The sequence below is a fragment of the Meles meles genome, chromosome 10 (genome assembly GCF_922984935.1).
Source record: "Meles meles chromosome 10, mMelMel3.1 paternal haplotype, whole genome shotgun sequence".
NCBI lineage: Eukaryota > Metazoa > Chordata > Mammalia > Carnivora > Mustelidae > Meles > Meles meles.
The window spans coordinates 74,285,386-74,305,093 of record NC_060075.1 but is presented as its reverse complement, the minus strand read 5'-3'; the positions used below and the strand labels follow the sequence as shown (position 1 = coordinate 74,305,093).

Genomic DNA, 19,708 nt, shown 5'->3' with positions numbered 1-19,708 from the left:
ACAAAATATTTGACCTTTTCCTCTTTGTTAAATTCGTACCCAAGTCGGTGAAGACCTTAAGTCACTCGGAGCCCTAAATGTTAAAATTACAGTAAAATTAAAATCCCAGAGTAGAGATCCTATTGTTATTTACAAATATTTTGTGTTTAGCATTTTAAAAGTTAGGTAAGTCATTGTTGACTTTTCAGAAAGACTTTGCAAAGGTAAATTGGTTTTCTTTTTTCATAGACTATGATGAATAGATAACTGGAAAAGATAGATTTCCAGAGAAAGAGGGTTTCTTCAACGGTAAGCTTCCCAGTTGTATTGCATGAATTGTCTGCATGCCTTTTCCCTCCTCTTATTAAGCAACTGTTAAGAAATATAATCAGAGTTATTAAGAAAGTAAGTGGAAACCAAATCTGTACAATGTAAATGATTTTCAGTGCCTGAAAACATTTAACAGAAGGCAGCAGAAAAAGGAAATATAACGGCTTATTCAGGCTGCCTTATTTGAAATCTGAGCTTCATTGACGAAGAATGTCATATTGGATAACTAACTAAATCTGTCTCTGCTTTAGTTTACTCATTTGTTAATATTAACTAATAATAATGACTAAATCATTGGATAGCTCTGAGGACAAAATGAGATTTTGCAGGTATAATTTTTGGAATTTTCTCTGACATTGTTACTATTGTTACCACCAATGTTCCTAGTGTAGTCACAGAATCTTGGCACTTATATCTCAGTGTATAAAAGTCATCCTGCCCAAACCCGCATCCTGTTCTTGCACCCTCGTATCAACATCTCCAGCATGTTGGATGATGAACAGCTTGGGACAGTCACTTGGATGGAAACAGTTGCTAATTTGGCTTGGGGTGTGTGTGTGTGTGTGTGTGTGTGTGTGTGTGTGTGTGTGTGTGATGCAAAGTAATTAGTGAGTTTAAATGATTTCCTCTTTATTTTCTTGCAACTTAGCTTTCCCCTCCTCTCCCTTTCCCTCCCTGCCCTTCCCCCCTTCTTTCTCTTGTCTTTCTTGCTCTTTCCATTTCTTCTTTTTCTTCTTTCTTTCCTTTCTTTTTCCTTCCTTCCTTCCAGAAGCAGAATCATCAAAGAGGAACTTGATGATAATAGGATTATTTAAAATGTTCAATGTCTTCACATGCTGTGTTGTTGTCTAACTTTTGTACCAGAGCATTTCACTTTGAATCAAAATGCTATTGCAGGGAAAAAATATTTGCAGAAGAGCTTGCACTATACAGTTGACCCTATAATAATCATATAAAGACTTTGAAGTACATAATGTTAAAGACACAATTTTTAATGCTTTTTGGTTAGATATTCTGTTAAAAATAAAACAGTGAAATATTTAAAAATTAGACCTGATATTCAGTCCAAAGCTTCAATATGGCAACACCTTAAAATCTTAGAATATGACATTAAAAACATACTATCACAAATTATAGAAATACTTACAGATTCTTTTTGATATCTAATTACTAAACTTAAAGAAAAGATAGTGAATTCTACTAAGAGAAAAGGAATTGGCCAGGCTTGTTAGGACACAAGACTGTGAGGAGAGAGACATAAAAAGTAAGACTGGGACTGGGGAAGCTTTCGCTCAGGTGATGAGACGGGGTTGAGAAAGCATTTGAAGAAAGCAGCTGTCTTAAACTGGGTTCCCTGCTAAATAGGCTCCAAGGCAGAGATTGGCCTGCAGGACTTCCCTTAGGAATGCTTGTAGGAAAAAACAGTTGTAAGAGAGAGAAACAGACGTGGGCAGAGGGAACAGTTGAATCATCATACGGTCACCACTGAGGCCTGGAACAATCTTATGGTGAGCTCTGGAACCTGAATGGCCTCCCAAATTGAGGCATAGGAGCCCCAACCCCAAACAACCGTCTTAGATGTGGGACACTTTCTAAAAGAAGGCTTAATGTTGAGTGAGGCGACTCCCTCTGAAGGCAATTGCTAAAAAGAGTGTGGCAGCTGGAAGAATGAGTGCCATGATCCCGAAGGGGCGGTCTGGGCAGTGTCCTGGAGCATCTACCATAGCAGCTGTTACTGATTTTCAGGAATACTAAGAATAGTGATGCTGAGAAGCCAGGATTTTGAAATTTTCTACTGCTTATTAAGGGCACAGTCCTCCTTTACCACTTTAATGCTTTCTATACAACCTAAGTAAATATTGACATTTCTTTTAATTCTGTCTTTCCATCGTCATTGAATTGACGATGATGATAATGATTTGACCCAATGCAGAGACTGGGTCAATGAGATCAGTTTTATTTTCAGATTAAATAAATTTTGGAATGGAATTAGTTGTGATAGTGACTGGGAAGAAAAAGATATATAAACTGATGATAGTAGGTTTACTCGAAAAAGAAGATAATTGAAAAATAGGATGTCTCGAGGAAGTAGAAACAAGCAGATCTAAAAGGACAGAAACTGGGCGAGTAGGTTGTGGCCAGAGAGTATAATTTCCTTCTGGAACACTGAGAGATACAACAGTTTAAAAGACAGAATAGCAAACATTTTCTATAAAGGGCTGGATAGTAAATATTTTAGGCTTTGGGGGTCTTTCTTCTACTCAGCTTTGCTGTCATTGTGCAAAATTAGCCATGGACAATACATGAACAAATATACATGACTGTGTCCCAATAAAATTTTATTTACAAAAATATGCAGAGGGCCAGACTTGGTCTGAGTTACTGTTTGTGGACTCCTGGTTTAGATGACAGGAAAGACCACTGAATGGCTGTGCTTAACTAACTCATTACACTGATTTGTGATTATTTTTTATTTTTATTTTTATTTTTTTGGATAGAGAGTAAGAATGTGAGCACTAGCAAGGGAGGGAGGAGAGAGAGAAAATCTTAGCAGGCTCCATGCTTAATGTGGAGCCCAATAGGGGGCTCTATTTCACTACCCTGAGATGAGATTATGACCTGAGCCAAAATCAAGAGTCAGATGCTTAGCCGACTGAAGCACCCAGGCACCACTGTGACAATTTTTTTTAAAGATACCAAGTAAAATAGCCAGAGGAAGATACAAAGAGAAAGCTAGAATAAAGTAGTCACTTGTAACTCATAATCCTATCACTTCTGTCACATGGTTGATTATGCACAGCCTTTCACTTCACAATTTCCTAAGTTCTTCATGCTTCACATTTATATGCTTGCTTTGGAAATAATCAGTTTTTTTGAGATAGAAGCAATGATTAATCCAACCAATATGTGCTGCCCTGATAAATCCAAATGGGTTTCAACAAACACATCCTAAAAAGTAGCTAATCTCATGATAAGAAATGTAGCAGCAACCCAAAGGAATAGATTAGACTTCTGGAATACACATGTGACAGAGAAGGGATCTTTCTACATAATTTGTGTGGTTTTTTGACAAATCTTTTACCCTCCTATACTTTATTTCACAGTTACCTGATAAAAACACATTTGGTTCTTTTCCAGAGTTTTAAAATCTATGTGACACATTTTAAACTCATTTGAAAAAGATGTTCAGTGCCTTTTTAGAATAAGGCATGTTTTTCACAAGTTGCCACCCAGCCAAACCCACAGACAGGGATGTGACTAAGGAAAGCCTTTGTTGGACTGTAGGAGAGAAGAGATTAACAATCACAATTGTATAGTCATTAGAAATTTGCTTCAGAATTTCATTTCCTTTTATGATTTGGGTGCCCAAGTAATTAAAAAGGGAGCATCAGGACAAGTCTTTATATCTCTTAGCTGTCTTTCGGGAAACATGCACTGTTGAATTACATATTAGGCATACCAGAGCCTAATGAGCAAACTGTGACTGGTAATCGAGGAGAAAGACTTAACCTGTGTTTCCTTCTGGTGGCAGAGAGCAACATTTACAAGGCTGAGGGTGAGTGGCAGAATGACAATAGCTTTGTTAACCTGACTCTGTAGATTAGAAGATCCTTGCCTGAAATGCCAGCGTCTGGTTGGCTATAAGAAAATGCCTTTTTCTCCTTTCACTCACCAGTTTTTCTCCCTCCATTTAAATGGTAATTACACATTTATAATGCATTGCAAGTGTGTCTAGTTTCACTCACAATCCTCCAAGAGCTCTAGAAACTGGTACTTATTTATAATGGAGGGATACTCTTTTGGAGTTATTTCTTTGCTTGGGAAGATTTTCTTTTTATTAATTTTCAACATTCACCTGCATTTTTCCCCATTAAAACCAATAGGATTTTCCCAAATAGTAAGCATAGCAAAATTGAATAATGACATTCAAGTCATGTGACTTTAAATAATATCTGTATTTTAAGTGTTTTTTACTTATCTCGGTAGTTACTGCATACATGTTAATTCCGTATTGAGTATTGTTTTCTCATAAATAAGTCAGGCAATTTCTAATAAAATTACCAACCCCTAACTTTTCCTTTTCAAAATTATATTCTTGTATTCCTTTAAAATCTAATGTTAATTCTGATCCTGCATCTTTCCTTTTCCCTCTGTTTCTCTCTGCGCATGGCATTTAGTTCAGATTCATTTTGGCATTTATATCAGTACCTACTTATATCAGTACCTACTTATTTCTTTAGGTATAGTATTGTATCTTGACCTTCCAAGCTGAATGCAATACATGTATCAGGTGGGGCCCCTGAAAGGGTCATGATCCCACGGTCCTGGGATGGAGCCCCTGCATCGCATAGGGCTCTCTTCTCTATGCTCTGTGCCTGCCTCTCTGCCTACTTATGATTTCTGTCTGTCAAATAAATAAATAAAATCTTTTAAAAAAATGGAAGTATCAGGCAAAACATTATGATCTGGTGAAATTAATAAAGACAAGTACTAAATATAAGACCCCTCAGCATATTCCTGACCTAGTTTTATTTATATAAGCAATCGTTTTATATCAATAACTTTTATCTTTCTGATATAAAGATCATTTTAATGTTAAACTCCATCAAGTTCTTGGAAGAACAAGCTTTTTTTTTTTTTTAAGCCAAGTTATTTATAGGATTATGTAGGATTGTGTGGTCAATTTGTAAAGAAAAAAGTTGACAAAATAAAACGCAGGAGTAACACTTTTTTCTATAAATGTATACAGTGATGGTTCTAGCAAAAGGATATCTAAATGAAATAGAACCACATAAATGACACCCTGTGACTAATAAAGTAATAATAATTACTATTATAATTATATAGGGAGTAGTATTTTTTTTTTCTTGAGGGACCCCTAAAATATGACAAGTGATTTTTTTTGGTGAGGGGAACAGGGGAGTTAGGTGGTCGGGTTTAAAAGTTGCATCTGGAATTTTTAGCTGTGAGATATAAGGTAAATAGCTTAACATCTTTGAGCTTTGATTCTTCATGCATATAGGAATAATAATAATCATTTTGGAGGAAGCTTAGGAATAATGTAGGAAAAGCTCCTGAAATATAATATATAATCAACAAATGGTAGCGCTTGAGCACGGGAAAGAGCCAGACAAGATATCCCCATCAAGTCGAAAGAGTCCAGTTCCCTGGGGCACCTGGTGGCTCAATGGTTAAGCATCTGCCTTGGGCTCAGGTCATGATGCCAGGGTCCTGAGATAGAGCCCCACATGGGGCTCCCTGCTCTGCAGGAAGCCTGCTTCTCCCCCTCCCACTCCTCCTGCTTGTATTCCCTCCCTCCCTGTCTCTGTCTCTCTGTCAAATAAATAAATAAAATCTTAAAAGAAAAGTCCAGTCCCCAAACCAGCAAATTCCTGGGTTCTACGAGTTCTCTGGGTTCTACTCTCTTCCCATTACCTGTAGCTAGTTAATACTAAACAAATTATTTAAATACTAAGTCTTCCTATCTAAAAGGGAAATAATAACACTATAAAAGTTGTGTGAAAAGTAACTTAAATACTGTATGTACAGCGCTTTTTTAATAGTACCTAGCACATATAAGTACTCAATAAATGATTCTATTATTGTATATTATAAGCCTATAATGTCACTATAGTTCTGTAGGCACTCGAGAACACATAAAGGAAACTTAGAGGGTAACTTAAGATACTTTAAGATCTTTTAAGGAAGGTAAGCCCTTGAGATAAGTAAAAGTTTCCATAGTATAGAATATAGTAGTTTCCATAATAGGGGTCCACAGGTGCCTGAGAGTTGAGTTAAAGTCTAGAGAACCTGTGTTTGCAGGATCAAGTACACGGTCTTGTGGCCGTGTTTGCTTCTCAGCTGAGTTTGAGGGTGGACAGCATATCTACAGGCAGAGATTGGAGCTGTTAGAGGAGAGAATTTTTGGAAGAGGAAGCAGAATATGCAACGAAGGTCATGAAAGTGAAAAAGCAGATTCTATGTGAATTTTGGTGACAAGGATGACGTTTTTTATGTTGAATTTGTGGTAATAACAAGACGTGCACGTTGAAACTCCAGAGTTGAGAGCATGATCAGGGACAGGGGGAGAGCCTGGCTGGCTCAGTGGGAGGAGTGCACGACTCTTGATCTCTCGGGGTCATGAGTTCGAGCCCCATGTTGGGTGTAGAGATTACTTAAATAAAACTTAAAAAAAAAAAAAAAGAGTTGGGAGCATGGGTGTGACACAGGGGAAATTTGAGCTAGAGACCTAAATGAGGAAATGGTCTATATGAGGTCACAGATGTGGGTGAAAATGACTGTAGAGTATGTCAAGAGAAGAACAGAAGGGCAAGGATGGCTTCTCTAGGATGACCTTTTATCTAGGATGTGGCAAAAAGATGGAGGAACAACTCACTTAGTGAGTGAGCCAGGAGGTAGTGATGCTGAGGTGAAGGAAAAAGGGTGGTCAGGAGCCCCACACACATGCCATAAGCAAGAGCTTCCATACACATAGTCGGTTTTATAAATTGCAGTCATGTTTTTATACTATTAAGATGTTTCAGGATACTAAAAAGCACTTTGCTTAGTACTAAGCACTACGGTAGCGGAAAATAGATTATAGCTTTCTAAAGTGCCTTCAATTGCAGGATACATTTTCTATCCTATGGGAAGGGTCATGTATAATAAATGGTTTATCTGACAGGATGGAGGTTGCCTGGAGCACCATGTAGGGAAGGAATCTGAGGAATGCTCTGGCTCAGTGGGAAAGAACACTGGGATCTATTAGCAATATCTCCACTCTGGAAGAGGTAGGGAATACTGTGTCTGAGTTGGTCTTCCCTTGATTAGAAGCTGTCTAAGGAATTGTGAAAACTCTAAATATCTATGGTTTTCAGAACCCCATTTATCATACACATCAACTAAAAAAAAAAAAGGCAAATGACTCTTCATGATTTTGTAGCCCAGTTTTCCAGTGTAAAATGAAGGTGGATGTTGGGCTTTCTAGGGTGAATAAATGAAATGAAAAAAAATTACGTGCATTCAGCAGAATATATATAAAAGAGAATGACCGCATCCCTCCAACTCCGCTTTTAACTGCCTAGTGCAAATGTAAAGTGTATGTGTGTGTGTGTCTCTGTGTGTATTCAGTTGTTCGGGACTTTAGATAAGTGCTCTAATGGGAGTACAGTGAGACTATGTAAAGGGAATTGAAATTGATTGCACACTCTCACTCTCTCAAATAAATAAATAATATCTTAAAAAAAAATGAAAAGTTCTGAGTATCTAATATATGGCAGGGTGATTATAGCTAATAATACTGTGTTATATACTTCAGAGTTGCTAAGAGAGTAGAACAAAAATGTTCTCACACAAAAAAGAAATGGTAATTATGTGAGCTAATGGAGATGTTAGCTAAGGCTCTGGTGGTGATCATTTTGCAATACGTAAGTATCGAATCAACACATTGCACACCTTAAATTTACACAACGTTATATGTCAATGATAGCTCAGTAAAGCTAGAAAAAAAAGGGGGGGGAAGAAAGAAAGACAATGATCCCAGCATAGATACCAAAAAAAGTGAGGACCAAAGAATATAATTATATTGCTGGGAAGAAAAAAATGAGACTGAAATTGGACAGTGGGGAGCCTGCTTTAGATAAATAAGAAGGGCCTCCTTGAGGGAGTTGGGAATAAGCAAACACCAAAATATGATAGGGAGTTAGCCAGGAACAAGGTAGGGGGAAGGGACATTACCAGGTGGAGACTGGGATGAGACAGAGCTTAGAGCTTGGTGCTTTGGAGAAACTGAAGTTCACCGTGGCTGGAGTGAGCCAGGGGTTGAGCTGGAGGCAGAGGCAAGGATCAGATAATGTGAGCATTTGTAGGCCATTAGAAGGAGTTTGGGTCGCACTAGACTTGACTGAGAGGGTGTGATTTTCAGCTGGGCTTAATAAACCTATGTTAAATGTAGGGGAGTAGGTATTTGAGATGGAAGAGCATAGTCATGGGACTGTGCCAGGAAGGCAAGAAACAGTGTGAAATGGAGGAGCCGCATTGGTGCAGATGAGAGACTTCTCTTCGGGAGGGTGTCATGCAACAGCACAGCGGCTGCCTTACGGTAACCAACTCGGATGGGATTTTCTCATAGCAGACAAAAAGTCAAGCTGACGGGGGTGACCTTTTGGAATAGATGGTTTCTTTTCTGAGAAGTTGAACCTTTTCTGGGGCTATTTATGCTGAGTGAGCTCTCTGACCTTTGGGCAGGGTGCATAAATGCTATCCTTCACCAACATTCAACTCTTTCCTTTCATGTCAGCAGAAAGAAATAAATCATTTATGTTAGTTTTGGTAATTGAAGAAGCTTTTCATTTCCAATTTACCCCCGTATGTGTGACTAACTCGAGTTGATAGTCATTATTAACCATGTACAGCTTTTTAGTGGATGTGGATGGACCATGAGTTGGAAAACATTGCATTTCTGTAGAAATTGATGTAAAGGCCTTGAATTTAAGCTTTCTAGTCTAAACATGAAACCTGAGAGTTAACATTGTATTACATTTTCAGTAATGACTGTGTCCTTTTTCTTCCAGGCTTCCTTCAGGATTTTAATCATCCTTACAGCCTCTTTGAAAATGATTGAACTTTCAAATTCCCTTAAGTTAAAATTTTAAATTCTATTGAACATTTTTGTAGAGTATTTCATTACTTTTACATTATGACTTGCTCAGTAATTTGAGATCATAAGGGTTGAGAAAGCTCTTGAGACAAGATTTTATGGTTAATTTAAAAACTTTTTAAAAACTTCTGAATAATCTCCTTCCTAGCTAGTTTTACAATATTAATGTTCTTTCTTTTGGAACATAATGTGGTATAAATATAGAATGTTCAAGAATCCAACATGTAAATTTAAATATGGCGGAGGGATTGCCGGCTACACTCAAGATTATGTATGACGTTGTTTTCTTATCATTGTTACCAGACAGTAAACACTTGAATTCTAATTTTGTTTAAATTTATTGTGACCAAAAAAAAAAAAAATTCTGCTCCCCTATTTAAAATCTTCCCTAGAATAGCAAATCTGAGGTAATGATTGATATCATTAGTGTCTGTGTTGATGACACTTTGGGTGGTTTAACCAAAACACATTTTTTTTTCCATTTTATTTATTTTTTCAGCGTAACAGTATTCATTCTTTTTGCACAACACCCAGTGCTCCATGCAAAACGTGCCCTCCCCATTACCCACCACCTGTTCCCCCAACCTCCCACCCCTGACCCTTCAAAACCCTCAGGTTGTTTTTCAGAGTCCATAGTCTCTTATGGTTCGCCTCCCCTTCCAAATTTTTTTTTTTTTTATAAACATATAATGTATTTTTATCCCCAGGGGTACAGGTCTGTGAATCGCCAGGTTTACACATTTCACAGCACTCACGATAGCACTTACCCTCCCCAATGTCCATAGCCCCCTCCCCCTCTCCCAGTCCCACCTCCCCCCAGCAACCCCCAGTTTGTTTTGTGAGATTAAGAGTCATTTATGGTTTGTCTCCCTCCCAATCCCATCTTGTTTCATTTATTCTTCTCCTATCCCCCTACCCCCCCATGTTGCTTCTCCATGTCCTCATATTAGGGAGATCATATGATAGTTGTCTTTCTCCGATTGACTTATTTCACTAAGCATGATACGCTCTAGTTCCATCCACGTCGTCGCAAATGGCATGATTTCATTTCTTTTGATGGCTGTGGTATATATACACAATGGAATACTATGCAACCAAAACACATTTTTAACACTATAGATACTTTAAAATAAAAGAGGGTGAAGACTCTTAACAACTTAAGGAAAATACTGGAGGATTTTTAGAGCAAAATTAGGCAGGTCTTCTTTCAATACCAGGTAGTTTCCTCATTAAAATTCAGTAATGTTTTGATCAGCCTCGTTCCTCGGTTGTAAACACAGTGCTGGTTCTAAGATAGTGAGCAGACAGATGGGGCCCAGGAAGTTCAAGTTTTATTAAACTTGTTACAGATTGCAGCTTTGTTCTCATAAGTCTAGGTAAAGGTGTAGAAAAATTTTGAAGAATAACAGGAGTACTTGTTTTCCTGTTTGTAAGATTACCATTTGCCAGGTTTAAATATATCTTTTTAATTAGAACGATTCATATCTCAAAAGCATACTAACTTTCAGAATGTTAAAAATATATCCATTTTGTGTTAATTCTCTACATACGGCTGTTTCTAGAAACTACAAAATCTCATTAATTGATGTCTTTGGAGGAGTTTCATCTTTTTCTCCTTTTACCATAATAAATTTTGGTTTCATTTCTCAGTTCAAACAATTCAGTATGGACTGTTGTTTTCTGTAGTGTGCCATGTCACCACCGATAAGTTATGAAAAAAAAATCATCCTTTAATCACACAACTTGAGTATGGCTCTTGATTTACAACCACCTGAAAAAAGACTTCTACAAATAAACTCCAAAGGAAATAAAAAATATTAAGCCATGTTTTATTTATTTTATTGTAATTATAGTAGAATTTTCCATTAATATCTTCATTAATGGCCCTAATAATTCATTCTAAAATCTACCATAATTCTGAATTTTAAAAGATTATTTACTGACTTTTTTCTGTTTTTTTTCCTTACTCACTTATTTTATATAATCAGGTTGAAAAATTATCAACATATCACAAAATACTATATTTAAAGAATTAGTGATTTTGGATTTGCTTGGTGTTAAATTACGAATAACCTTGTTCTCTTGTGCTCTGTTTGACTTTTTTCTTTCATCACCTATCAGGGAATCTAAAAAAGTAAAGTGCAACTCAGCTGGCGATCTTTGAAGAATAACAATTTGAGTTGAGAGTAAGTTGATAGGGTAGTAATAAGGTCTGGTGATAGGTTTCCCAGGAGATGTCTTATGCAAAAATGATAGAGGGCTGCCCATCACTGCACACAGATGCTGACATTCTTGACTTTAATAGGGAAGCATTTATCTCTGGCACCTGCTCCAGTATCTGAGTAGCTGTCATGTACTCCAACAAAAGAGAGGAAAAATTGTCACTATTATTTAAGAAATATGCCTTGGCATAAGAAAAAGCAAAATATTTTGAGCACTTACAATTTATTTTTCTTACTCTCTTGTGCCTGGCTTCTACAGTGAATTGTTTAAGTCATACTTAATAGTATTAGAATTTTCCTATTGAGTTCATCAGTATGACTTCATCAGCATAGAAAGCTCTTTGAGTTATTAAAAAGACCCTGTGTGTGTGCGCTATAGGAGTAAAAGGTTTTGCATTTATGATGACTGAATTTTCAGCAGTACCTAACAAATGAAACACCTAGATAAAATGTAAATGCAATCTTTACAAGTATATCAGTAAGACATAAAAATTTAAAGTAGATGAAGGTAAAACTTATCCCAAACACTTCACTAATTAAAACAGACTAGCAAATCATGGAATAAACGCATATTGAAATTGATTATTGAAAAAAATGAAGGATTCTTAAAGGTTTTTAATCCTCAGAGGTTGACTATGGAGCCAGAGCCTTTAAATATGTTCAAAATATTGAAGTGCAATTGCTTTTTCTTTTACAGCATTTTTATCCCTATTACTGCTTTCTGGGTAAAATTATGAAGGAAGTCTGTCAGATCTCTTTTACATTTATATTTTCTCAGCAGGTATGCCCTCCCATGGCATTTTACATGCTAGTTTTTCTGCTGCTGCTCTCTTTCAATCCTAACTCTTCTTTTAAAAATATGCAAGAGATTCTAAGATTATATATATACATATGCATGCATAGTGTGTATCATGTATAAAGCATAACAAAAACTTAATTTGACTGATTTTTTTTACTCATTTTTTAAACAAACACTAAAATTAAGTACCAAAATTAATTTTCTCCTGTAAGAGTATTTACCATTAGAAATTATTCTCTTATTTCAGTGCTGCTGATACTACTCAAAAAGTCTTTGGGCCTCTTCCTTTGAAATGTCCTTAAAAACCTGCAAAACATTTAAAATACATCTTTAGTAGTGGCAGGTCATCATTCTTTGAGGATGGCTGAGAATGGAAACAAAGGATTTGTTTTTGAAAAGGCAGAAAGGCATTCAGAGCCATATGTGAACAGGTAACTGATTGTTGCAGATAACCCGTTTTTGGTCAAAGTCAGGTTTAGACTATAAAGAACTTGTGTGCACAGGAAAAGAAAAAATGGAAAAGCAGGAAGGAAAAGGGGGCCCGAACTTACTATGATAGCCATTTGTAAAGAAAAATCCAAAATGGTTTTAGCAATTGAAAAAAAGCTTTGCTGTGTCGTGGTGACTAGTTTGAAAGAATGCAGTCATTTGGAAGTATTGGCAGCCCACGAAGCACTGAAGTTTTAAATGACTTTCATTTATAATTCTGAGCTCATTAATCCACATTGGGATTTAAAGTGAAAAGCATATAAATTAAAATGGACTTTGATTAATTCTTCCTAAGGCTCTTCTACCCATCTGGCATTAGTCTGGCCAAAAACTTTACTCTTTTTTATGTACCATCCTATGTGATTCTTACTGAGGAGACATCTTCTTAGCCTTGTTGAGTTTCAGAAACCTTGATTTGCATAGGTAATGCTGAGTCAAGATGGCTCTAGGAAATGTCAGCTTTGGACAAAAGGAGTGAAGCAAGTTTTAGAAAAGAGGAAAAAGTGCCTAGATTCAGAGAGAGCTGCCACTCTAACCAGAACTTTGGGTGGTTTTCAACTTAGGAAGCTATAATCTGAAGAAGGATAAAAAAAAAAAAGATCAATTTAGGGGCACCTGGGTGGCCCAATCGGTTAAGCCTGGGATTCTTGGTTTCCGCTCGGGTTGCGATCTCAGGGTAATGAGATTGAGCCCCCTTTGGGCTTGAAATTCTCTCCCTCTCTATCCCCCTCTGCCCCACCCCCAGTGTGTGTGCATGCACACTCTCTCTCTCTCTCAAGATAAAATAAAATATTTTAAAAAGAAGATCAGCTTAATACTAGTTGCCAACTGAAATTTCATACTAATTATCCAAACTTCTTTGTCTTACCTCATGAGATTATATGTTATGCTTGGAAGAAGAGACCAAGTTTTAGACTTGGACACCTAGTCTGACCCTAAATTATTTGTGATCTTGACAGATTTCTTCAAGGAAAGGGTGTTTTTCTCATTTTCTAATGAATCCTTTGAGACAGACAGGTTCTAGTGCCCCAATTGTCTGGATAAAGAATCTGAAAAATGAGCTCGCCACAGTAGAATGAATTGCCCAAGATCATTTGGCTTTAAGAAATGGAGCTAAGCTTGAAAAGACATAGCTTTTGTCTCACAGGGAGCTGCTTCTTTGGGGCACCTGGGTGGTTAGTTATTTAAATGTCAGACTCTTAATTTTGGCTCAGGTCATGATCTCGGGGTTGTGAGATAAAGCCCGTTGGGCTCTGAACTCAACAGGGAGTCTGCTTGAGATTTCTCCCCCTCTCCCTTTGCCCCTCCTCTCTCTCTCTCTGTCTCTCTGTCTCTCTCAAAAATAAATAAATAAATCATTAAAAAAAAAAGGAAACCACTTCTCTCTGATGTTATAGCTAAAAAAATTTCCTTTAAGTTTGTCTAAAATCACACAAGAAAGAGGTTATTGTGTTAGAAAAAACTTCCTGTCAATGAAAGTGAATAACTCTGGAAGAAATGCTTTCTCAACTGCTCAAAGGTGAAAATCCATGTTTGGTTATAAAATTAAGGATAGGTTTCCTTTTTCTTACCCTTTTAGTGCTCACTTCGGCAGCACATATACTAAAATTGTTATTACCCTTTTATTTGGTTCAAACACTTCCAGTGACTTCCAGCTCAAATGTCTTCTTGTTTCATCATTGTGAAATTCCCAAAGCACATATTATTAAAGACAGTCTTCTAGTTATCTGAAAATCAAATACTAAAGCCATAAGAAATCAGGTTCTGTATTTAGGAATGAATTTATGTCAAGTTTTTAATCCTAATAGCATTTAAGACCCTACTATGTACAAAGCATTATAGAATAATTTCAGAATAAATAAAGCATTCAGAATAATTTCACTAACAACACTGCATATAAAAATAGTACATAATGCCCTGGATATCATGCACTCTAGATACAGATTCTAACTGAAAGGTTATTTTCATATAGTCTTGCATAAACTTACTGCTGTAGATGAGGGTTATTTCATTTGAAAAGATAATTGCAACCAAAAAAAAAACACAAAAACTGAATGTTTATAAACATTTGCAATTGCCAGTATTCTATTCTATTCTTTTCTTTTCTTTTTTTCTCTTCTTTTTTCTTATTTTACAAGAGGGCAGAAGAACAAAGCATCCATGTTTCAAAATGCTTAATCAAATGTCTCTCATTCTGTCTCCTCAAAGATGCTTGGCAAAGTTTCCCCAAAAGAACCCTCCCCATTCTACAGTCTTACACATTTGATTTGTACTAAGGGAAAAAGAAAGGCTAGATTGCTTTAGGAGAAAGAACCATTTACACTGTTTTATGACATTGAGCCACATTAAGTACAATGTTATGAGATGATTACAGTATTCTACTATTTAGTATATACCTTTTGAAGTGTTACAGTGTATGTCATTTGATATATATATTTATTTACATATAAATGTACATAATAATGGGTGTGTGTGTGTGTGTGTGTGTATATATATATATATACACACACACATTTTAAACATAGTGTTTTGCTAACTTGTATAAAAATACTGACCCTCAGATCCCTTAATCAAGAATATAACTTTGCCATACTTCTCTTTTGTAAGAAAATGAATCAATTTAATTATTATTATTATTAACTTACACAATAACAAGGGTAAAATTTTGTGTAACTCTACGATAACAAAGCATTGTCAGAATCTTAAAACCCAATGAGAAGCTTTGTCTTCTTTCTCCATATCCCTCTCCCTTTACCTCCTTCATTTTTTTGTTTTTCCCTCAGCTTTATTGAGATATAATTGACATATGACCTTGTTTTACATTTAGTATTAGTATACAACATAATACTTTGATAAACATACATATTGCAAGACGATTGCCACAATAAATTTTGTTAGCATCCATCACCTCACATAGTTACAATTTTTTTCTTGTGATGAAAACTTCTAAGTTCTTCTCTCTTAGCAACTTTCAAATATGGGGTATATAGTATTACTAACTACAGTCACTGTGGTATATATTATATCCCCAGAACTTATTTATTTTATAACTGCAGGTTTCTACCTTTTGACTGCCTTCACCTATTTTACCCACTTTCCACTTCCCACCAATCTGTTCTCTGTACCTGTGAGTTCAGTTTTTTAGATTCCTCATGTAAGTGTGATCATACAGAATTTGTTTTTCTCAATCTGACTTCACTTAACATAATGCCTTTAAGGAGGTCCATCCATGTTGTTCCAAGTGGCAGGATCGCCTTCTCTTTTATGGTTGGATAGTGCGGTATTGTGTGTGTGTGGAAATGTATATATATGTGTGTGTGTATATATATGTATATGTGTGTGTGTGTGTGTGTGTGTGTGTGTGTGTGTGTGTGTGTGTGTGTATGGCATTTTCTTTTCTATTCATCAGGTTGCTTCCATGTCTTGGCTATTTAAATAATTCTGCAGTGAACATAGGGGTGCAGATATCTCCTTGACAGAGTGACTTCATTTACTTTCTTTTTTTTTTTTAATTTATTTTATTTATTTGTCAGAGAGAGAGAGAGCGCACGCACACAAGCAGGGGGAGCTGTAGGCAGAGGGAGAAGCAGGTTCCCCACAGAGCAAGGAACTCCATACAGGACTCTATCCCAGGACCTTGGGATCATGACGGGCAGATGAGACGCTTAACCGACTGAACCACCCAGGGATCCCGAGTGACTTCATTTTCTTTGAAGAAATACCCAGAAGTAGAATTGCTGGATCATATGATAGTTCATATGATAGTTCTGTTTTTAATTTTTTGAGGAAACTTCATACTGTTTTCCATAGCAGCTGCACATTTACTTTCCTAGTAACAGTGCATAAGGGTTCCCCTTTTCCCCACACATTTGTTATCGCCAATCTTTTGGATAATAGCCATTTTATTTATGTATTTATGTATTTATAAAGACTTTTTATTTATTTTTTTAAACTTTTTTTTAAGATTTTATTTATTTATTTGACAGAGATTACAAATAGGCAGAGAGGCAGGCACAGAGAGAGGAGGAAGCACGCTCCCTGCTGAGCAGAGAGCCCTATGTGGGGCTTGATCCCAGGACCCTGGAATCATGACCCAAGCCGAAGGCCTTGGGCTGGGAGCCACCCAGGCGCCCCAAGACTTTTTATTTATTTATTTGACACAGAGAGAGACAGAGAAAGAGGGAACAGAAGCAGGGGGAGTGAGAGACGGAGAAGCAGGCTTCCTGCTGGGCAGGGAGCCGGATGTGGGGCTAGATCCCAAGACCTTGGGATCATGACCTGAGTCCAAGGCAGATGCTTAATGAGCTACCCAGGTGCCCCATGATAACAGCCATTTTATTTATTTTATTTATTTTTATTTTTAAATAAACATATAATGTATTATTAGCCCCAGCGGTATAGGTCTGTGAATCGCCAGGTTTACACACTTCACAGCACTCACCATATCACATACCCTCCCCAATGTCCATAATGTGGCTTATAGCATTTTAATAAACACTCCTTAAAAATGAAGTTATATTAATATGATGCTTTGCATATAGTAGGGCATCAAAGTGGCGAAGACTTATTTCGATTCATAGGCGGTTTAGGGGAAGCAGAGAGAGGAAAAAGGTAGTAAGGCAGGGAAGAAGGGGAAAATAGGCATAGCAGAGAGACAGCAGAGAAAAGTTCTGTTGCTTTCTAAAATCATTTTTAGTGATCTTCAGCTGTTACTTGAGGCTCTGAGCTACTTATAGAGTGTAGAAGATTCTATGGGTTGCCTATTCAGTATATACTTCCTTATATACATATGTTAAAATGACCCTGATTTTGTTCAAATAACTGTCCTCCATGTGACCATCTATTCAGAGAGTCCGGTTCCATTCCCAGCCCCAGAAGGTAAATCCTAATTGGTCTAGGGCATTCTTATTTTCCTTGCCAGTAATTGGTTTAGAAAGGTCACATGACCCAATTCTGACCAGTCAGAAATGAGAAATCTGGGGAAGTTTCTAGGAAAGGTTTTCTCCCAGAAAAAGACATCTTCCTCTTCTTTATTTGGGTAATATTATATCTAATGTGATTCCCAGAGCTGCTTCCACTACTTTCTTATCATGAGACAAGTCTGTAAAAACTTGATACCTAAAGAAGAGCAAAACTGATAATTGGAAAGAACCTAGGCCCTTGATGATGTCATTGAAATAATTAAATTATCCAGCTCTGGAGTTGCTACTAACCAGCCAAATGATCTTGGAAATTGATCCGGGCATCAGTTTCCTCAACTATAAAATGAGGAAGATGAATTTTTGACTTGATCCAACTGGGACCTTCAGCTCCATTATCATCCCATGGTTCTCACAACCCGTAAACCATTTCACTGAAGTTACCGAACTTTTCTTGCTAGTGACAATATATAACCCAGGGAATGCAAACATCAGTAAACTCTAATGTAATTTTTTCACAGTAATTTCTAGGAACACGAGTTTTAAAAGTTGCCTAGGGTCAAGCTATTAAAAGATTTCCAGGCTTTCCAAATATCAAAAGCTGATATGTGCTCAGTGTTGACATAATGGAAGAAATAATTGGTAAGAAGCTCAAGTAAGTGCTGAGTAGCAGAACCTAGGCTGGAACTCCCAACATTCCTGTCATTATATTGATCACAATATAAAAAAAGAGATGGGCTAAGCCAGGCAATCCCACCTCACCCATTTTTCTTTGGGCCATTAGACCTTCTTATTAAGGTATTTTGTAACATGGTGACTTTCACACTACTCTGACTTTACAGTTTTGAAATTTCAGCTTAAGTGAGGTGAAATGGAATTGTCTTTTCCACCGGGAGGTCATGAGGACTATTCTATCTCTTTTGCTTTCTGTGGTGTTGCTGCTACTACCTGGTAACTAATATCTGATGATTCAAAGCCATTTTCTCTTGCTCTGGGTGAGTTCATGTTTCAGAGTTGCCTGACTTTTCAAGAATTTACTGTTATTTATTTTCAAAGCGAAAAAGAAAAAAAGAAAGAAAAGAAAAAAAAAGGATTTTACATTAAATGGGGTTTTAAGCTAAATGAAATGCAAGGCCTATCTCACTCTTGAGAATCCCTGAGAAGTAAACATTTTTCCCAATGGAATTTTTTCTATTTTCAGAAACAACTATCAATGTTTCCAAGTTATTGATAGAAATGGAAGTTTTTAATCTTAATCCACCTAACTCAAGTATTTGATGAGTCCCTATAATGTACAAGGTACCATACTTTTATTTTATGCAAAAGTTAAATTGTTATAGTCAGACAAGCCAATAGAAATGTAGACATCACTTTAAAAAGCAGGTGATAGAGCTAGTGATAGGAAGGGATAGGTAGTAAATCCTGCAATTTGTGGCTTAAATTAAACTGTATCTTAGTTCTCCATGTATATAATGATAGTACATTGAAAGCTTTTGACTATTAATAAAAGCTACCTGTTTATAAAGGGCTTAAAATGTCACAAATTACTGCAGAGCAAATATAAACTTGACTTGGGAATCTTAAAATTAATGGTATTCTCACCGAGCACTTTTTAAAAAAGTGTTCTAACTCTCTTTGGGTCAAAATGATTCTAACATTGCAAATATCACTGTCAAAACCCCAGCTTTTCTCTGACCAGAGTTGTCTTTGGAAGTAATGTTAGGGAAAGCCAGCCATTTTCATCTCCCTGCCTCATTTCCTCTGTCTTTTCCAAGGATGCCCTCTATCACAAGCATAATTCCACTCACAATTCTCTTTAGTCATAAATTCCACAGACTATCTGCTAGCTTTTCAGAGTTAGCTCATCATGTCAGACCTGAATCCCTGAGCTGTTACTCAAACATCTGTTTTCAACAAGCCTGGAGTCTCTGCTGTGCCTTGGTTGCCTTTCTCCTCTCTCCCTTCCACTGGTGGGCTTGTCCATGGATACAGCATCTGCCTCAGTTGCCCTGTTTGCCTTCTCACCTTGCTTAGCTAAGAGTAATGCCTCTCTTCCTAGGATCAACCAGGTCCTGCCAGGCCATCCTATAGAACAAGTCATCGATATCTTAGAACCGAATACCAGACAATATTTTCCAGTATTATGGCTGGCCTCCTGCCTTAAACACCATTCCTACTCCTTTCAGAAGCAGTCCCAAGTTTTGTTTGAGATCTGCCTTTGCCCCATTTTTTGTCAAGTAGACAATGTAGGCCTCTTTCTAAGCCCTAGGTGATGATGTTTGGGACCCAAGATAGCCTATTCCCTCAGTGA

General features: G+C 36.9%; 1 protein-coding gene across 1 annotated transcript in view; it reads left to right on the top strand.

The window, feature by feature from the left end:
• Positions 1 to 256: 256 nt before the first annotated feature.
• Positions 257 to 19,708, top strand: part of CDK14 (cyclin dependent kinase 14) — a 723,342-nt gene continuing 703,890 nt past the window's right edge. Inside the window, exon 1 of the mRNA XM_046020430.1 lies at positions 257 to 288. The gene's annotated coding sequence lies outside the window, so the exon portion shown is untranslated. The remainder of the gene's footprint in view (positions 289 to 19,708) is intronic.